The 18633-nt window shown below is 45.5% G+C and overlaps 1 protein-coding gene across 1 annotated transcript in view; it reads right to left on the reverse strand.

The window, feature by feature from the left end:
• Positions 1-13744, reverse strand: part of KCNE1 (potassium voltage-gated channel subfamily E regulatory subunit 1) — a 68275-nt gene extending 54531 nt beyond the window's left edge. Inside the window, exon 1 of the mRNA XM_034948146.3 lies at positions 13420-13744. The gene's annotated coding sequence lies outside the window, so the exon portion shown is untranslated. The remainder of the gene's footprint in view (positions 1-13419) is intronic.
• Positions 13745-18633: the final 4889 nt, after the last annotated feature.

An 18633-nucleotide genomic window follows, 5' to 3' on the forward strand; every position in this document is an offset into this window, starting at 1 on the left:
CTTTGAGCTTCTTTGATATCTAGGTCTCTAGCAAGGCCAGGGAAGTTTTCCTCAATTGTTCCCTCAAATAAGTTCCACACTTTTAGATTTCTCTTTTTACTCAAGAACACCAATTATTCTTAGGTTTGGCAGTTTAACATAATCCCAAATTTCTTGGGGGCTTTGTTCATTTTTTAAATTCTTTTTTTTTTTTTCTTTTTTTTGGTTTTTATCTGATTGGGTTCATTCAAAAGTCTTGCCTTCGAGCTCTGAAGTTCTTTCGTCCGCTTGTTCTAATCTATTGTTGACACTTTCCAGTGCATTTTATCTTTCTCTAAGTGTGTCTTCCATTTCCAGAAATTATGACTGTTTTTTCTTTATGATATCTATTTATCTGGAGAATTTTCATCCATATCCTGTATTGTCTTTTTAATTTCTTTAAGTTCATTTTCACCTTTTTCTGGTATCTCCTTGAGTAGCTTAATAACCAACCTTCTGAATTCTTTATCTGGCAATTCAGATTTCTTCTGGGTTTGGATGCATTGCTGGGAAGCTAGTGTGATCTTTCGGGGGTGTTATAGAACCTTGTTTTGTCATATTACCAGAATTAATTTTCAGATTCCTTCTCATTTGGTGAGCTTTGAGCTCACCAAAGAGAATATTTCAATGGAAAGATCTGGAACTCAAGGGCTGCTGTTCACATTCTTTTGTCCCACAGGTGACCCTTGATGTGGTGCTCTCCCCCTTCCCCTAGGGATGGGGCTTCCTGGGAGCCAGACTGCAGTAATTGTAATTGTTCTTGTGGGTCTAGCCACCCAGTGGGGTTACCAGACTCTGGGCTGGTGCTGCGGAATGTCTGCAAAGAGTCCTGTGACGTGATCCATTTTCAGGTCTCCTAGCCATGGCTACCAGCACCTGCTCTCGTGGAGGTGGCCAGGGAATGAAGTAGACTCTCTGAGAGCCTTTGGTTGTAGATATCTTTAGTGTGACGGCTTTCTCAAATGCTTGTTATGTTAACAGTGAAGTTGTCACATGGACAGACTCAAGACCTCTGGTTAGCCAGGATGTTGCAGGCAGTGGAATTAGCTGTTGTTTTCTCTTTCCTTGAAGCAGGGTTATTCCGTCATGAGTTGTTGTAATGTCCTGAGCTGCTTGGCCTCCAGCCAAGAGATGGTGCTTTCAAGAGAACACCAGCTGCAGTAGTAGTAGAGGGATCTAAGCTTGCCCTAATTTGGCCAGGATTAGTATTTGGGTTTCTCAGGTGATGGGTGGAGCCATAAAGCTCCCCAAAATTTATGTCTTTTGTGATCAACTACCAGGGCAGGTAGAGAAATACCCATCATGTGGGGGCAGAGTTTGGCATGTCTGGGCTCAGACTCTCCTTGAGCAAGGCTTGCCACAGCCACTGTCGGGGGTGAGAATGTGGTTCTCAGGCCAATGGGGCTATGTTCCAAGGGGTATTATGGCTGCGTCTGTTGCATTATATAGGTCACCAGGGAAGTAGGGGAAAGCAATAGGCCTCACCCAGCTCCCACACAGTTGGTGGGGCCGATCTTGCTCCTTCTGTGTCCCACTAACAGCACCAAGTTTATCTCTGGGCAGCCTATGCTCTGGACTCAGACCTTGCCCCAGGCTATAAGCTTCCCTGCTGAGAAAGCAAGCACAGCTTTCAGGCCTTGCCCCTCCCTGTCTGCCCATCCTGTTGGCCACAGCTTTGCACTCCTATCTGTAGCAGTTCCCTTTTGCCCTCCGGATTCTGTTCAAGAGAATTTGCACCCAGTTGAAATTATTACAAAGCTCACTTGGAAGCTTCTTTCACCCTGTGGCCCCTGCTAATTCTACTGGCTGCCTCTCTCAAGGACCCCTGTGAGATAGAGTCAGAGATGGCTTCCCCGGGCTAAAGCTGGAGAATGGGAATGTCTACAAGGCTCTTCCCACTGCTGCTTCTACTTTTATAGAAAATATTTTGTACTAAATCCATTTCAGCTGTAGATACGGTTAAATCCTTCTCCTGTAATCTGGATTTTCAGGTTCCCCGTTGGGGATATGTTTTTGGAGGCAGGTTTTCTCCCTCTCACACTTTGGGAATGCACAGTTTTTTGCCTGTCTTGTGGAATTTGCAGCGGTGTGCCACTTCTTTAAAAGGATCAGTGAATTATTTTGGTTTTCCTGGTACGTTCCTGTGGTGGTTCTTAGAACAAAAGTTCATGCTGTGTGTCTCCACATACTCCTCTGTCTGTCCATTCAAGTGGGAGCTGAACAGTAGCCCTGTCTCCTATCTGTCATCTTCCTCTTAAAACCTGGCAATTTATTTTTATTTTTTATAGACACAAGGTCTCCCAATGTTGCCCAGGTTGGTCTTGAACTCCTGGGCTCAAGCTTCCCAAAGACACTGATATTTCTAATTTAAATTTAACGTTACTGAATTATTATTTAACTTTATTTTATTTAATAATTGTATCTATTTTCCCCTTCAAAGGAAATTATGTTTCCTAAAAACATGTTTGTATAACATACATATATATACACATACATATGATTAATATATATACACACAGTACTTTCTTGTTCTATCCAAAAACATTCACATAGCAGTCTCAAAATGATAATAATAGCTTTGTTACCGACAATAAATCCAGCAAGGGCAAAGCTTATTTGTAACACTTTCTGTTCCGAGAGAGTATCCAACTAAGGCTGTGCAGCCCAAGTGCCACGTTTGACAGTTTCTTAAAATGATTCTTTTTGCCATGTTATCAGTTTGATATATAGTTGGCCTCATTTCTTTGTGTGTACAATTTTGGACTGCTTTCTCTGATCTTTTTTATTTCATTTATGTTTTGCATAATGTAAAACACTTACATGGTTCAAAAGTCAAAACTATTTTTGAAAGTACAGAGAATTCTTTCTTCCAGCCCTATCCCTCTACACCATTCCTACCCACTTGTATGGTTAATAATTTTTATTGGTTTTTGGCTTATCTTTCCAGTGTTTCTTTACAATAAGCAAATATGTATATGTACACACATATATAATCTTATTTTTCAAAAAATAACACCATATATGCACTGTCTGTATTTGGCCTTTTCTACTAACAATATATCTTGGATATTATTCCATAGTGGTTAATGGCAGGCATTTTTTATTCTTCTTTCTTATGGCTGCATAGCACTTCACTATGTGACTCTACCATAATTCACTCAAATTCATTTCAACCAGTTTCCCATTGGTGGACACTTGAAAAACTCCTATCTCTCGATATTTGGTTAGTTGCCTCAACTGCCTGCCAACTTCTGCTTTGGAGTGGATAAGGAAGGTAAGACCTTTGGGGACAAGACTCAAGACTCAGCCACTTTTGTCCCAAAGCTACAGGACTTGTTCTGCCTGCCAATGCTGTCTCTTTCTTCAGCAAAAGTGGGATTAAGTGTGTGTATAATGCCAGGTATGAAGCTGCACTGCTATGCAAGTTGGACTTCTCAATCAGCATAAAAGAGCTGACCATTGGAACCATCCGAAATCTCATGAAGAGGGTTGAGGGACTCTACTTATGTACATTTTACAGCAGAGAGTAGGACCAGGTAAGTCAAGGTTATCCACTATAGTAAGTTACTGCTCAAAGGAAAACTGATAGAAAAAGGGTCTCCACATTCTTAAACACAGAAGCAGTCTGCTTCAGGCAGAAGATGACAGGCAACTCTTCTAGTAGAACTTGAGGTATACATTCATGGCTCCATTGAGAATGGAGATGGGGTTTCAAGCATGGAAGTGGGGACAGTGACCCATCAGTCTGAGAAGACACTTTTATGCTCACATCTCAAGCATTGCTATTATTTTAGAAGTAGACGCTCAGTTGTCTGATAAAGAGTATGATATCATCCCTATTGGTTTTAGGACCTAGAAATAGATTTGCAGGACCCTAAGGGCAGGATAGAGGTGGATGAGAAGGTTTATAGTTTTTGGGTCCAAGAGGTGGTGGTTGGTTAGCGTATGGGAGAAGAACCAGCAGAACCTGAGGGTGTAAGGGTTGATAGACAAAACAAAGCTCTAAGTACATGGGCCCCAGGCCAGCGCCCAGAAACAAGCCCAGACACAAGAACCCAGCCCCATACTATGATCTCACCCCTAGCAGGCCCCCATTCACTCTGCAGCTGAATGTCCAGGACTTCTGCAGGTTAAAGAATGACATCTGCTAATCTCCAGTCAAGGTGCACCTCAGCTACACTCTGGACTGTAGTAACAATGTGCACCATTGTCTGTATGCCCTGGGGAATCACTAGACTCCAAGGTGGGCTTTGAACTTGGTGTTGTCACCCACCAGTGGGTGGGGACCTGGGAGTCCCATACCTTAGTGTAGGAATGTTGATGTCATGGGTATTGGGGACAGAGGAGATGGACTGCATTCATGCATGCTTTTGCTGTTGTGCCAGCTCTCTAAAATACCTTGCCTTTTTTGGTCTATGTATCAGAGACCTTTCCATCTGTCAACAATCAACATTAGCATCACCTTGCTAATAGAGCTTTTCTTGGGCCCCCTTTGGTAGAAGGGTAGTCTACTCCTTCCTTTTGGTTCCTAATCCAGTCCTGACTGGATTATAAGGACTTCAATTCATCTGTATAACTAGCATTTAGCACTGTGTCAGGCACCTAGCTGGTACTCAGTAACTGTTCAGAGAATGAGTGAATAAATGAATGAATGATTCCAACAGATGAAGGAACTGGCCTGAAAATGACTTGCCTATTTGCCAAATTCACCCAGCTTGTTAGTTTCTCACCTTCTGACACCAATCAGGAATAAAAGCCAAAACCTAGATTGGCTTTTCATCCCAAGACATGTCCTGCCCTTTATATGGGTGTGGACTTACGTTAGAGCCCTTGTCATTCCTAATAATTCCCTCTTGTGCCTACCTGGATGGAGCTCACCTCAGGCTATGATTAGGAGAGCCTACCTCCAGCACCTGCACTCACTCACCTGACTCCACCTGATGACTTGACCTATTTGTTCCTCCATCAGTCAACATGAGTGCATTGGAGACCTACTGTCCGTTGTTCTCTGTGGACACATGTGAAGTGCAAAGACATGCTAAGGCAACTGGCCTGAGCCTGTAATTCAGCCAAGGCTGGTAATGACACATGATCAGAGGTCACAACACTCTTTTTAAGTCACAGCAGTTTCCCTTAAGCATGGCTTTAGAGTCTCTGAGCTCACCATGACTTCTATTAGAGATAGCATAAGCCTACAGTGCTTTCCCTACTCTTTGTTCTCATTCACCACTCAGCACCACACTTTTGGCACCAGATAGGTGGGGATTTTTCCCACACCTATCAGTAAAGCAATTCTGCAGCACACACCAATGAGGTGTCCTGCAATTCAATTCAATTCTGATGCTAACTACCCAAAGATGTCATCAAATCCCACAGGGTGAGGGCTCAGTCCCATAAGACTCTCCCCAACCTCGCACACCAATTGCAAGCCCTAGGATGTGACCTGTGCCTTTGACCAACCAGCTACAAATTGAGGTTCCTACAACCCCCTCCTTGGGTTCAATTAATTTGTTAGAGCAGCTCACAGAATTCAGGGAAACACTTTGCTTATGTTTATCCCTTATGATAAGGGACATTACAAAGGGTAAAATAAACAGCCAGCTGAAAGGGAGGCACAGGATGAGGTATGTGGGAAGGGCTGAGAAGCTCCCATGCCCTCCTAGGGACCACCCTCCAGGAAGCTCCACATGCTCAGCTGTCCAGAGCTCCCAAAACTCAGCCCTTTTGGGTTTTTATGGAAGCTTCATTATATAGGCATGACTGACTACATCATGGGCCATTGGTGATCAGCTTAACTTTCAGCCTCTCTCCCCACCCTGGAGTTTGGAAGTGGGGCTGTAAGTCCTAACCCTCTAATCATGCCTTGGTCTATGGACGACCAGTTCCCATCCTGAAGTTACCTAGAGGACTCATCCACCCATTACTCATTAGCATACAAAAGACACTCATCACTCTGGAGATTTCAACTGTATATCAGGAAACATGGATGAAGACCAAATATGTATTTCACAATATTAGAGCTGCCATCAGCCATGGGTGAGTTTCTCATCATTCAAAGGTTCCTTCTTTTTTAGAAACCACCTGTTTTACTCTAAAGAAAGTAGATTCTTATGAAAAGTAGGCTGTTTGGGGGTCCAGAATTTCAACATATGCCACCAAACCCTTTTCTTCCCTCTGAATCTTTGGAGGCGCACCTCACCTTGTGAATTTGTAGCACCCCAAACCAGTAAGCACACACATTCAAATACATGTACATGCCCACAGCTACCCACTAGTAAGCACCATCCCCCATGTCCAGTCACACAGATGTGAGAAGATGGAGAAATGTTCACCTAAACAGCTGGTGTGTGAAGTCCTGCCTCTGTCAGCTGAGCTCACATGGGAAAGATCCCCAGTCCCTAGGCCCCACATCAATGGGGGCAGGGCCTTCGGAGGAAACGACAACCACTCCGTCGTGGAGGGAGAACACTTTGGACTCGGGTGTGTGTTTGAGGGATTCCAGAGGGTAGAGGTTGAGGAAGAGGAGTTGGGAGAGTGAGAAGGTAGGATGTTGCACAGGATGAGACCCTTCCTCTCAAACCAAACCTAATAGCCAATAAGTACAGGAAAAGATCCTTGACATCTCTAGTGATCAGGGAAATGCAAATCCAAACCCCAATAAGAAACCACTTCATACTCTCCAGGGTGGCCAGAATACAAAAGGCTGAGAACAAGTATTGGGAGGACGTGGAGAGATCAGAACACTCCTACGCTGCTGGTGGCAATGTAAAATGGTACAGCTGCCTTGGAAAACAGCTCCCCAAATGTTAAACACAGAGCTATCACAGGACTCAGCAATTCCACTCCTACATATATACCCTGAGAGAAATGAAAGTACACGTCCACATGGACACTTGGACACAAATGTGCATAGCAGCATTATTCATAGTAGCCAAAACCCAAATGTTCATCAACTGATGAATGAACTGACACAATGTGGTCTATCCAGACAATGGAATATTAGTCATAAAAAGGGATGAAGTACTTATACATGATATACCATGGATGAACCTCAAGTATGTTAGGCTAAGTGAAAGAAGCCAGTCACAAAAGACCTCCTGTTATGTGATTCATTCATATGAAAGTCCAGAATAGGGAAATCTATAGAAACAGAAAGAAGATTAGTGGGAACTTAGGGCTCAGCTTGCGAGGTGGGGGCAGGGGCAGGAAGATGGGAGGTGACAGCTAAAGGGTTTGGAGTTTTTTTTGGAGGTGATGAAAATGTTCTAAAACTGACCGAAGTGATGGTTGCACATATCTGTGAATAGACCAAAAACCATTGATCATACACATTAAATGGGCGAATTGTATACATGCAAGTTATATCTCAGTTAAGGCATTAAGAACTAAACAAAAACTAAGAACACAGATCTTCTGTCTTTCCTATTTATTTATTTATTTTGAGACAGAGTCTCGCTCTGTCACCCAGGCTTGAGTGCAATGGCGTGATCTCGGCTCACTGCAACCTCCGCCTCCTGGGTTCAAGCAATTCTCCTGCCTCAGCCTCCCAAGTAGCTGGGATTACAGGCACCCGACACCACACCCGACTAATCTTTTGTATTTTTAGTAGAGATGGGGTTTCACCATGTTGGCCAGGCTGGTCTGGAACTCCTGACCTCAGGTGATCCACTTGCCTCGGCCTCCCAAAGAACTGAGATTACAGGCACGAGCCACCATGCCTGACCACCTTGATCACCTTTTTTTTTTTTTTGGAAAGCAATGAGGGAGCAACACTTTGTTACCTGGGAGGCATGGACCGAAAGAGAGGCAGAGGCTGGAGGGAGAGTGTGAGGCAGGGATCAATGGGCATCATGCCAGGCTTAGGGCATCCCCAAAGCTGTGGGATTGGGGCTTGAAGCCCAGGTCTTAGAGACCTGAGCAGGCCCAGCTGACACAGGCTGCAAACAAATGTCCTCCCATCCTCATCGCAATCCCTGCAAGCTGCTCACCTCCTGTGCTTGCCATGTGGATGTGTCCTGAGTGGCCCACGCAGATTTCTACACCTGACCCCCTCGCTTGAAATAAAAGGAGATAAAGTGAGTACAAACATCCTTATGCATTACTGTAGCTCAAACGAGGCCAGACTAGATCCTAAGGAAGACCTGGCATGGGCCATCTTCTAGAGTCATCCCACCTCCCAGGACAAGCAAAGGTCCTGCCTCCAAGTCGTTGCAACTTATATGACACAGCAAGGCAATATAGACTCTGGGGGAAAAAGTTTTTTAACTACAGTATTTTTAAAATAGAACATTATTTTGAAATACTTTGACATCTACTGTCAGGTGACTTGTAAAAGCGCTTGTATGTTAAATGCTCTACATTAGGAGATTATTTTGTTCTTGAGTCCCTACAGAGAATTCCTTGGGAATGAAGTGCTATTGTGCATTCAGAATTATGTGGCTATAGCCATATTGCAGGCCGGAAACTCAGGAATGTCCCCTCTGTCCCAGCTCTTCAAGTTGGGCCCTACAGATCCCACGGGGACAAGCTTTTGGAAAATTGCTGGGTTTCTAGACCAATCACGCCTTTGAAATGTCTTCTTGTCACTCCGTGGTTTCTTGCTTCAGCTTAACCCCACTGGCCCCATAGATCAGGCAGCTCACAATTTGAACACAGCCAGGGGGCATGGAGGATGAGAACCAATCTATCCTGACAATCCTGGCAGCACGTGGGGAAAGCCAGGCCCAAGTTTCCATATGTGAACACATTACATTGTCTCCACCAAGAAAAGAGCCCCTGTGAAATATTCATGTGCGTCACCCACTTTGCCTTAGGTTCCATTACCTAACGGACAGACCTGGTGTTGCTCAACAGTGCCAGGCTTAGCACTGCCAGGGGAGATCTGCAGCTACAAAGAGTTAAAGAAGAAGGAATTGAATTGAGTTATAAGCAATACATCTAATAAATATTTATTGAGTGACTATTTCATTCCAAGCATTCTGCTAGGTGCTGAGAAATCAGAAACAAATACATTGAACTCATTGGCAAACTAGCTGGGGAGATGGGCAGGGAAGCCAACTGCTGCAGTCTGGTGAGAGTTGTGCTGGGGAATGCAGTGGCTTTGCAGGAGCCCGGAGCAGAGACATGTAGTTCTGCTTGGTGGGATTGAGCAGATGTCAGGCAAAGCTTCCCAAAGGACACGATGCTCAAGAAGGGTCCTGAAGAATGATTTGAAGCTGGAAAGTCAGAGGAAAGCATCGAAGGTGAAGGCATAGAGGTAGGTGAAGCATGGCACACCCAGAGAACTGCAGACGCTCTGTCATGCCTGCAGTCTTCACGGGAGGTGAGAAAGAATTCCCAGGGTACATGGATGCATGTTAGGAGGCTGAGACTGGTCTTCGAAGCTGATCAGACATAGGCTTGAAGACTTGATGCTTTCAAAAGCTCGCTCTGACAGTAGCGTAGAGAAGGAATGGGGGAAGCTTTGCTTATAATAAAGTGAGAAATGATGGGGGCTGAATTAAGAGAATGGCTCTGGGGGTGGAGTATGAGGGTATTTCCTAAAGATAGAAGAGAGAATGGCCACGACTTGAGAGTGGCTGAAGTCGGGTACAGGGAGACAGGAGACACATTCTATGGCCATAGCTTGAGTCACTGTGTGGACAGGCGTGCTCGTCATTGAGACCAGGAAGCTTGGAGGGGAAAACGCTCATATGCAATTCTGAAGTTCCTAAGAGACAACTGGGTAACACACAAGGATGAATGTGAAACAAACAAGGGGCTAGGTCCCGTAAGCTCACCAGGACTTCTTTCTGAAAGAAGTAAAGCACATCTCTAATGACGACAGAAATAACCACAAACCTGCGAGTCAGCCTCAAATATCTTTCCTGGGGGATTAAATGATGGCTGAGGGACGGGGTACCCCAGAATGTCCCTTGCACAGGAAAGGACCTAGAGAAGAGAGACTGTTTTTTGAGCAGGTCACATTCAGCTTACCGCAATGTCTTTGCCTTAAACGCTCCCCTGCATTATAAGAATGGAGTTTATATGAGAGGTGAGAGGGTCCCAGTGACTTAGCAACCGTGGCATGCTTCTGCAAACATTTCAAAGACCTCTACTCTGGCTTTTAGAATGCTTTCTAGAGCAAGTACCATGCATAACGACACCACTACCTGGAATTATACACTGTCTTTCTTCAGAGGCACACAAGGAGCTTAACACATTACCTTAGGTCTAGGTTAGCTGCTTTGTTTCATGCATGCTTGCTGGTGTTTCTGGAAGAACATTTATGAGGTGATTGCTCTTGAAAGGCTTCAGAACAATCAAGATGGTTTGTTGCTATTGGGTTCTTTTTTTTTTGAGACAGGGTCTTGCTCTGTCGTCCAGGCTGGAGTGCAGTGGTGCAATCTCAGCTCAACACAAACTCTGCCTCCTGGGCTCAAGCAATTCTCCCACCTCAGCCTCCAGATTAGCTGGGACTATAGGTGCATGCCACCACTCCTAGCTTTTTTTTTTTTTTTTTTCTGTAGAGGCAGGGTTTCACCATGTTGCCTAGGCTGGTCTCCAACTCCTGGGCTCAAGCAATCTGCCTGCCTCGGCTTTCCAAAGTGCTGGGATTACAGGCGTGAGCCACTGCACTGGCTGGGTTTTATATTTTATTTAATTAATTTATTTATTTAGACTGAGTCTTGCTCTGTCACCCAGGCTGGAGTGCAATGGCGCCATCTCAGCTCACTGCAAACTCCACCTCCTGGATTCAAGCAATTCTCCTGTCTCAGCTTCCGGAGTAGCTGGGATTACAGGCGCACGCCATCACACCCAGCTAATTTTTGTATTTTTAGTACAGACGGGGTTTTGCCACATTGGCCAGGCTGGTCTTGAACTCCTGGCCTCAGGTGATCCACCCTCCTCAGCCTCCCAAAGTGCTGGAATTACAGGCATGAGCCACCGCGCCCAGCCTGGGGTTTTTTAATTTTTACTATTTTTTTTTAATAGAAAGCATGCAAAAAGAGACGACACAGTCATTGGACAGTATTACAAAAAAATAGTCATAGAAGTGAATATAAATGATGCAAAATGCAATACAGCTAGAGTTCCTTCTTCACCCTTTTCATTGATATGTTCACCCAAGTGTTCTCACACATAGAAGCAGGTGGTTTTCTTTACTACAGTAGTATAGTTTGGAGTGTTTATGCTTCACTAATGGTACAAAATTAGCTGAGAAAAGATTTAAATTGGTGTTTTAATTATCCAGTGTGATAACAAACCACCTAAAAATGTAGTGGTATAAAACAACTACTGCGTATTTTCTCACACTACTTTGTGGAGGTTTAAAAACACCACAAATTCATCACCTTGGTTTCTGTGGGTCAAAACAACCCAAATTCATCATCTCGGTTTCCATGGGTCAGAACTGCAGGTACGGGTTGGCTGGGGTCTCTGCTCAGGGTCTCACCAGGTTGAAATCAAGGTGACAGCCAGAGCTGTGGTCTCATCTGAACTAATGCAGAACTCACCAGAGCACATGTAGTGTTGGTAGAATCCATTTCCTTGTGGTTGGAGGACGGAGGTGTCCTCTTCCTTGCTGGCTGTTGGCCGGGGGCCATCCTCAGCTCCTGGAGGCTGCCCTCAAGTCCTGGCCACATGGCCCCCCAGTCTCACCTTGTGGCAGCTCCAGGCCAGCAGGGGACACCACTGCTCCCTCCAGTGTCCTCTCAGGGTTCACCTGATTCAGTCAGGCCCATCAGGATAATCTTCCTTCTTTTTTTTTTTTAACTTTTTTTTTTGTTGTTTTTGAGACAGAGTCTCGCTCTGTCACCCAGGCTGGAGTGTAGTGGCCCAGTCTCAGCTCACTGCAAGCTCCGCCTCCCAGGTTCATGCCATTCTCCTGCCTCAGCCTCCCCAGTAGCTGGGACTACAGGTGCCCGCCACCATGCCTGGCTAATTTTTTGTAATTTTAGTAGAGACAGGGTTTCACCACATTAGCCAGGATGGTCTCGATCTCCTGACCTCATCATCCGCCTGCCTCGGCCTCTCCCAAAGTGCTGGGATTACAGGCGTGAGCCACCACGCCTGGCCCCTTTTTCAACTTTTATTTTAGGTTCAGGAGTACATGTGCAGGTTCATTATTGGGGTAAACTTGTGTCATGGGGGTTTGTTGTACAGATTATTTCGTCACCCAGGTACTAAACCTAGTACCCAGTAGTTATTTTTTTCTGATCCTCTTTCTCCTCCCACCCTCCACTCTCAAGTAGCCACTGTGTCTGTCAATCATCCTTCTTGATAAACTCAAAGTCAAACGAGCCCAGATCTTACCTACATCTGCAAAATCAATTTTTCCTATAAAGGAACGTAATCACAGAAGCACTGTCCCACAGTAGTACGAGTGCTGAGCCATTGTAGGCAGAGAGGGTTGTCCTGCCCACACTCAAGGGGAGAGAGTGCAGGGCCAGTTCACCCCTCATGCGGAAGTGGCAGTGCTGGGGGCTCACTTCGTGCTCTGCTCACCACAACTCCAAACTCACAACTTTATTCCCACCAATCCTGTCCCCTCCAGCCCAGGGGGCACACACTCCAGCAGGACTTCAGCTGAGCCCAGGGAACGCTTTGCTGACTGGTGATGAGGGACCTACCTCTTCACACCCATGACACCCACCCGCTGAGCCCCTCACCGGGGCTCCGAAGGCCCTGGTCAGGTCACCTCTGGTCTCACTTTCCATTCTCCCCTCCTTCCTCCCCTCCAGCCACAGGGTCCTTCTCGATGTGCCCAGACATGGTGGGTGCACACTTGTCTGACAGCCTCTCTTCTTTTCCCTTTGCTTGGAATGCTCTCTTCCCAGTTACCAAAGATACTCAAGCTCTCTCCCCAATTTCCTTCAGGCCCTTGCTCCAAAAGCTCCTTCCGGGTGAAGCCTCCCCTCCCATCCTCCTTAAAGCTTCAGCCTCTACCTGGGACACTTCCTCCCCCACTGCCTGCCTCCTTTAAACTCTCCTTAGTCCTCTTGCAGCCCACACAGCTCAACACAGGCAGGAGGGGGCGCTGCTGCCCTGGCTGGTGTGCAGCCACCAGAGGCTGAAGCTCACTGACGTCTGTCTGGGGCCCAGGATCGCCTTCCTTGATTCCAGCTCTCTCAGGCTGTCAGGACCTGGCGCTGGGAGGCACTAGGCCATGCCCTGGCCTGAGGCCTTCTCTCTCCCTCTTTGCCCTGTGTCTCTGCAGGGGAGCCCGGCCCTGCCCCTGGGAGGGTGGGGGCAGACGTGTGGAGAGTGGGTATACAAGGCCAGGGTTTGCCAGGCCCAGGACAGCCTGGCACCTGTCAATGGATGAGCGCCTCTCCCTTAGCCTGATGTCAGGGTGGGCATGAGGGTGGGAGCAGAGGGTGCCTAACTGAGGAAAGGGTCTGTGCAACCCCCTTCTCCTACCAGTTCTCGTTTCTGAAGGCTCCTCAAGCACACTGCGGTGTCCACACCATTGGCAGCAGGCTCCTTCTCTTCAGGTGGTCTTAGGAACTTCTCAGAACTTTTTGAGTTATCCTTCTGGTCTCTTCCTCCTGAGCACGGTTCTCCTGGTTGAGCTCCAGGCCATGCCATTCAACGCCCTCCAGGACAGGCCAAAGGGCTTGTCTGTTTGGTGGTTGCTAAGGTTTGAAAAAAGCCAGTTGGAAACTTAATCCCCAAAGCAACAGTGTTGGGAGGTGGGACCTAATGGGAGGTGTTTAGTCATGAGGGCTCCACCCTTATGAATGGATTCTCTCTCTCTTGTTCTCTCTCTCTCTCTCTCTTCCCGCCCTGCCCACCCCTCCTTCCCCACCCTTGTGATACCTTCCACCATGTCGTGGCAAGAAGGCCCTTGCCAGATGTGGCCCCTCCATCCTGGGCTTCCCAGTCTCCAGAACCATGAGCCAAATGCATTTCTGTCTGTTACAAATTATGTAGGGCATGGTTTTCTGTGATGAACACAGTGCTGTACCAGGGCCCTCTTGCCAAGACAGCCAAGACAGCTTATAGGAGCCTGCATGTGAGGCCCCGACGTCCTACAGAGCAGCAGTTAGAGGTCTGGCCTTCTGGATAGGCACTGCCCTGCCCTGCACACAGGACCTTGGTGGGGCATGATGGGGCTCTTCACCACGCTGCCCTCATTTTAGGAGGTGGGCAACCCTTTCTCCCCCTTCTCCATGTGCTTCTGCAGTTGGAAGAAGTGAGGGGGGTTCAGACACACTTAAGCTGAGCTTAGAGCAAAGCATGTCCCTCAAAGTGACCTTGCCACATGGCCTGAACCTAGAATTCCCCTGACCAGGGTGGACAGCCATCACCATGGGCCTGTCTGCCTGGCCTTGTATGGCTCTCCTTCGAACTCACCTAGACCCTTGCATCAAAGGACTCGGGGACTCTGCTGCAGTCATCCTAGCACGGTCGAGAGGAGTAGGAAGGTGCCCAGTGGCTCAGCCTTTAAGGAGGTCTATTGGTCACCATTGCTTCTGCCTTCTTGAGAACCATCACCCTCGGAGGATCCGGTAGTGTATCCCAGTCAAGTGTCAAATGCGTTGTTCCCTGGAGAGGAAGACTTATTTCCAGAAAGTACTCTGACGTTTTGTAATTTGTGATTTCTATCACTGGCTCAGTGGCCTACCCACTGCTCAGCTCATGTGGCATGACCAGGCTGGGGCGTCGGGTCATCTTGTTCTCTGGGTGTGTGGCAACACTGGTTTATGGCGTAATTTCCTTCCTGAGAAGAAATTCAGTAATTTCTAATATTCAGAGCTTTAGGTAGAGGCCTGAAAATCACTCTCCATGCCTCTTTCAGTATTTTATATATAGTCATCTCTTGGTATCCATGGGGTTTGGTTCCAGAATCCCCTGCAGATACCAAAATTTGCGAATGTTCAAGTCCTTTATATATAGTGGCATAGTATTCGCATATAACCTATGCATATCAGCCAGTCATAGATGGTGATTTAAATCATCTCTTGATTACTTCTAACACCTAATACTATGTAAATGCTTTGTAAGTAGTTGTTACCTGGCATTTTTTATTTGTTTTATTTTTGTTGTTGTTTCATTAATTTTATTTTATTTTTGGAATATTTTCAGTCCATTGTTGGTTGAATCCACAGATGCAGAAGCCTTAGACACAGAGGGCCGACCACACCTATGTATGCTGTTCTTAAAGTAGCAACATATTTGTTCTGAACATAGAAGAAATTCGTCATCTATTAGACTTTAAGGGAGTAAATATGGTCCAAGTTGATTTTTAAATTTAGCAAATGGTCATAGACATATCAGCATCTTACAGAAAATATTTATTGGAATGCTCACTCTCTCATTTGGGATACTGCTTTGCCTTGCTGTGTCTTAAGAATGTCATCAGAGCATCACACACTTGAAAAACGTTTTTAAAAGGATATGATGATAATTAAGACCTTCTCCCCAACCCCTGCCCATTATCCAAGATCAATGTTTTTTTCCTTTATCCTGATTTTAAAATCAAATACACTTTATTGAGGCACACTTTACATGAAGCAAAATGTACCCTTTCTAAATATTATAAGTTTGATGAGTTTTCAACAGATGTATACAGCTGTTACCATGACTGTGTCTTTACCCAGGTTCTTGCATTGCTCAATCCAGATACAGAATGTCTCCATCACCCTGACAAGTTCCTTTGTGCCGCACCCTCTAGCCAATCATCTGTTTTGAGAGAGTTTTAAAACAAAGGTTTTTGTTCTTTTTCACTGATGACCATAACCTACCACAGGGTCTCTCTCTCTCTTTTTCCCTGTTCTTGCGCCAGCTGCCTGACAATTTGTGGGATTAAAGCTCTAAGCTGCTTACTGGCTCTTCTGACTAGGGAGAGGAAGCAAGCCTCATTATTTTTCTATTCTTTTCAGTGACTGCTCACTCCTCTTCCTCCAAAATCCCTATCCATCCATCCATCCATCCATCCATCCATCCATCCATCCATCCATCTTTCCATCTACCCATCTATCCTTCCATCTATCCAATCCACTTGCGTGTTGAATGTCTACTATGAGCCACTGGCTACCAGGAATCCCACTTCCACACAAATTATGTTTCAACAGGGAAGACAAACAATTTAACAATTACGATAAAAAAGAAAATATGCCATACAATGGAAAAGAAGGGGGCATGATGGGAGACCCAGCGGGAGTAGCTGGCAACGATTCTCAGGGGGAAGAGACATTCCTAATAGACACCTGCAGGAGAAATATTAAAGAGTCAATCATTTCAGTAGCGCTTATTGTGACCAATAATGCAAGAAGTTTCTGGGTTCCCAGGCTGATGGGTTTGAAAGTCACTGCATCATGAATGTGCCCAGGACCCACACATTGTTTTGTAAGAGAGGGGTTCAGTAAAATGTGAAATGACCGACATTCAACAGGCAGAACTGTGCAGAATGCACACTTTGCCACTGATTGAAAGTGTTTCTTCAGTAGGTTTTGATAGAATATATTACTAATCTGGTAAGAAACAGCTTAGGGCCACTCAAGAAAAGAAAAGCAGCCCCTAGAAACATGTTCTGTGGCTGGGCACAGAGGTAGCTGCTGGAATTTGAACAGGGGTGAGCAGGACCTCGTGGACCTCATTGTGGGGTTAGCAGGGCCGGGCTGGGACAATGAGATCATTTTCTAGGCAGAGAAAAGAGATAACATGGTAAGTTAAAAACACTGAAAAGTCTGCGCTGCCAGAGTACAAATGTCAGCCAGGAGGGCCCTGACACTCTTGAAAGAGGGATTTGAGCAGTGGCCACTGCATCTACTTGGCACTCGTTCGCTGTGTAGAAGGGTCACCGAGTCCCTCATCAGAATCCTGAAAGAAGGAGAAACGGTGGGCGCAGGCAGCACACCTCAATCACTTGTGAATAATTTCCTTCTGTCTTTCATAAACATAGCTATGATTGAAATGACCTTTCACGAACAGCAGGGAAGGATTGTGGAAGAAAATGAGGTATGTGAGAAGCAAATCTATCTACCTGATTGCCATGTAACTTTCGGTGAGTCACGGAGTGAGAATTTCAGATGTGAATTAAGGATTGCCAAGAGTGGTGATATACTTGAAAAGTTTCCTCCACGTTCTACTCCCTGTTCTACTTTAGAATCAGGAGGCCAGAGAGGCAGGAGGGAAGAGTACTTGTTATTCATAGTGGACCTTCTTCCTGAATAATTTTTAGGGTAATTATGTATGCAGCTTCCACCTGAGTCGCTGACCTTTGGGTGAATGTTACTGGATATGTACCTATGATACCCAGGCAAACTTTCTGTGGGTTCTACGGGCACTGTGAAGTGTGACAGACTTCGGCTGCGCGTTTACTTTTGATCATAACATGTCCATAGAGTGCTTTTAATCTCCTGCAATTTAACATATGAGAAAATCGATTTACTTTGTAGTGAGTTCTGCACATTTCACATAAAATTAAAGCTCTCTGAAAACCCAAATCTTCTGTGGGCAGTAATTCACACACAATATTCTGGAAATGTAAAATCCTAAATGCCTGCTGACTTCAAATCAATGTTTATAGCTTGTGTCTGAATAGCTCCTTGAATTGCTCCGCTCCTCTCCTTCTACTGCCCTTCGCTTTGATTTAGCCACTCATTTCCAGGGGCTGATTTTCTTTTTTTGCACGGCCCTAAGCTGTTTTCCATCAGATTAGTAACATATTCTATCAAAGCCTATTGAAGAAACACTTTCAATCAATGGCAAAGTGTGCATCCTGCATGATGCTGCCTGTTGAATGTCGGTTGTTTCACATTTGACTGAACCCCTCTCCTACAAAGCAATGCGTGGGTCCTGGGCACATTCATGATTCAATTACTTTCAGGCCCATCAGCCTGGGAACCAGAAACTTTGTGCATTATTGGTTTTACAATTTCAGCTGAGGCTGCCACAGAACAACTCAGAAGAAATAGGCTGTCCTGAGTGAGCCTTTTCCTTGACTTGTATTTTCTATTCTAAGGTCTATTGGCTTCACTGGCAGTGGGACCACCGACTTTTTCCCTCCTTTATCTAAGGGGACTTGTTGAGAGTCTCTATTTGGAAATATTTCCTGCCTGTCCTAAGTGGGGGTCAATGCCTGAATCTGTCCAATAATCAGATTTGACCAACTTGGTGGAAGTGTGGATTTTCCAGCACGATTAAACCTTGAACATATATGGCTTGAAAATGTGCAAATACTCTTGGAAATGACAGGATCATGGTTCTCAAGAAAGGGAAAAAAAGTAGCATGTGAATTTTCATAGATAAACGCCTAATGCTAATGTTGATCAGGATTAATGTCATTTCCTAGATTTCAGCAAATAAACACTGGGTTACTTAGGCCTTTGTGGGCTTCCCAGGAAGGTCACCACCATTTGAAATGAGAGTTTCAGGGAAAAAGCTGCCAGAGATTAAACAGAAGGCTTATAGATGCATCTTCTGAAGATAACTTAGTATCTTCCATGGACATCTTTTCTAATAGAAAAGAAAGCTCTTCAAATGACCAAAACCATTGCTGTTTTGTGGAGGTGCTGGTGAACAGGGGTTTCATCATAGTAGCATCTACCTGTACAAACGAAATACTCCAAGTTCTGATTTCAGTTTTATCCATTTTCTTCTTTTGCAAGTGATGCATTCTTAGTGTGG

The sequence above is a fragment of the Pan paniscus genome, chromosome 22 (genome assembly GCF_029289425.2).
Source record: "Pan paniscus chromosome 22, NHGRI_mPanPan1-v2.0_pri, whole genome shotgun sequence".
Taxonomy (NCBI): domain Eukaryota; kingdom Metazoa; phylum Chordata; class Mammalia; order Primates; family Hominidae; genus Pan; species Pan paniscus.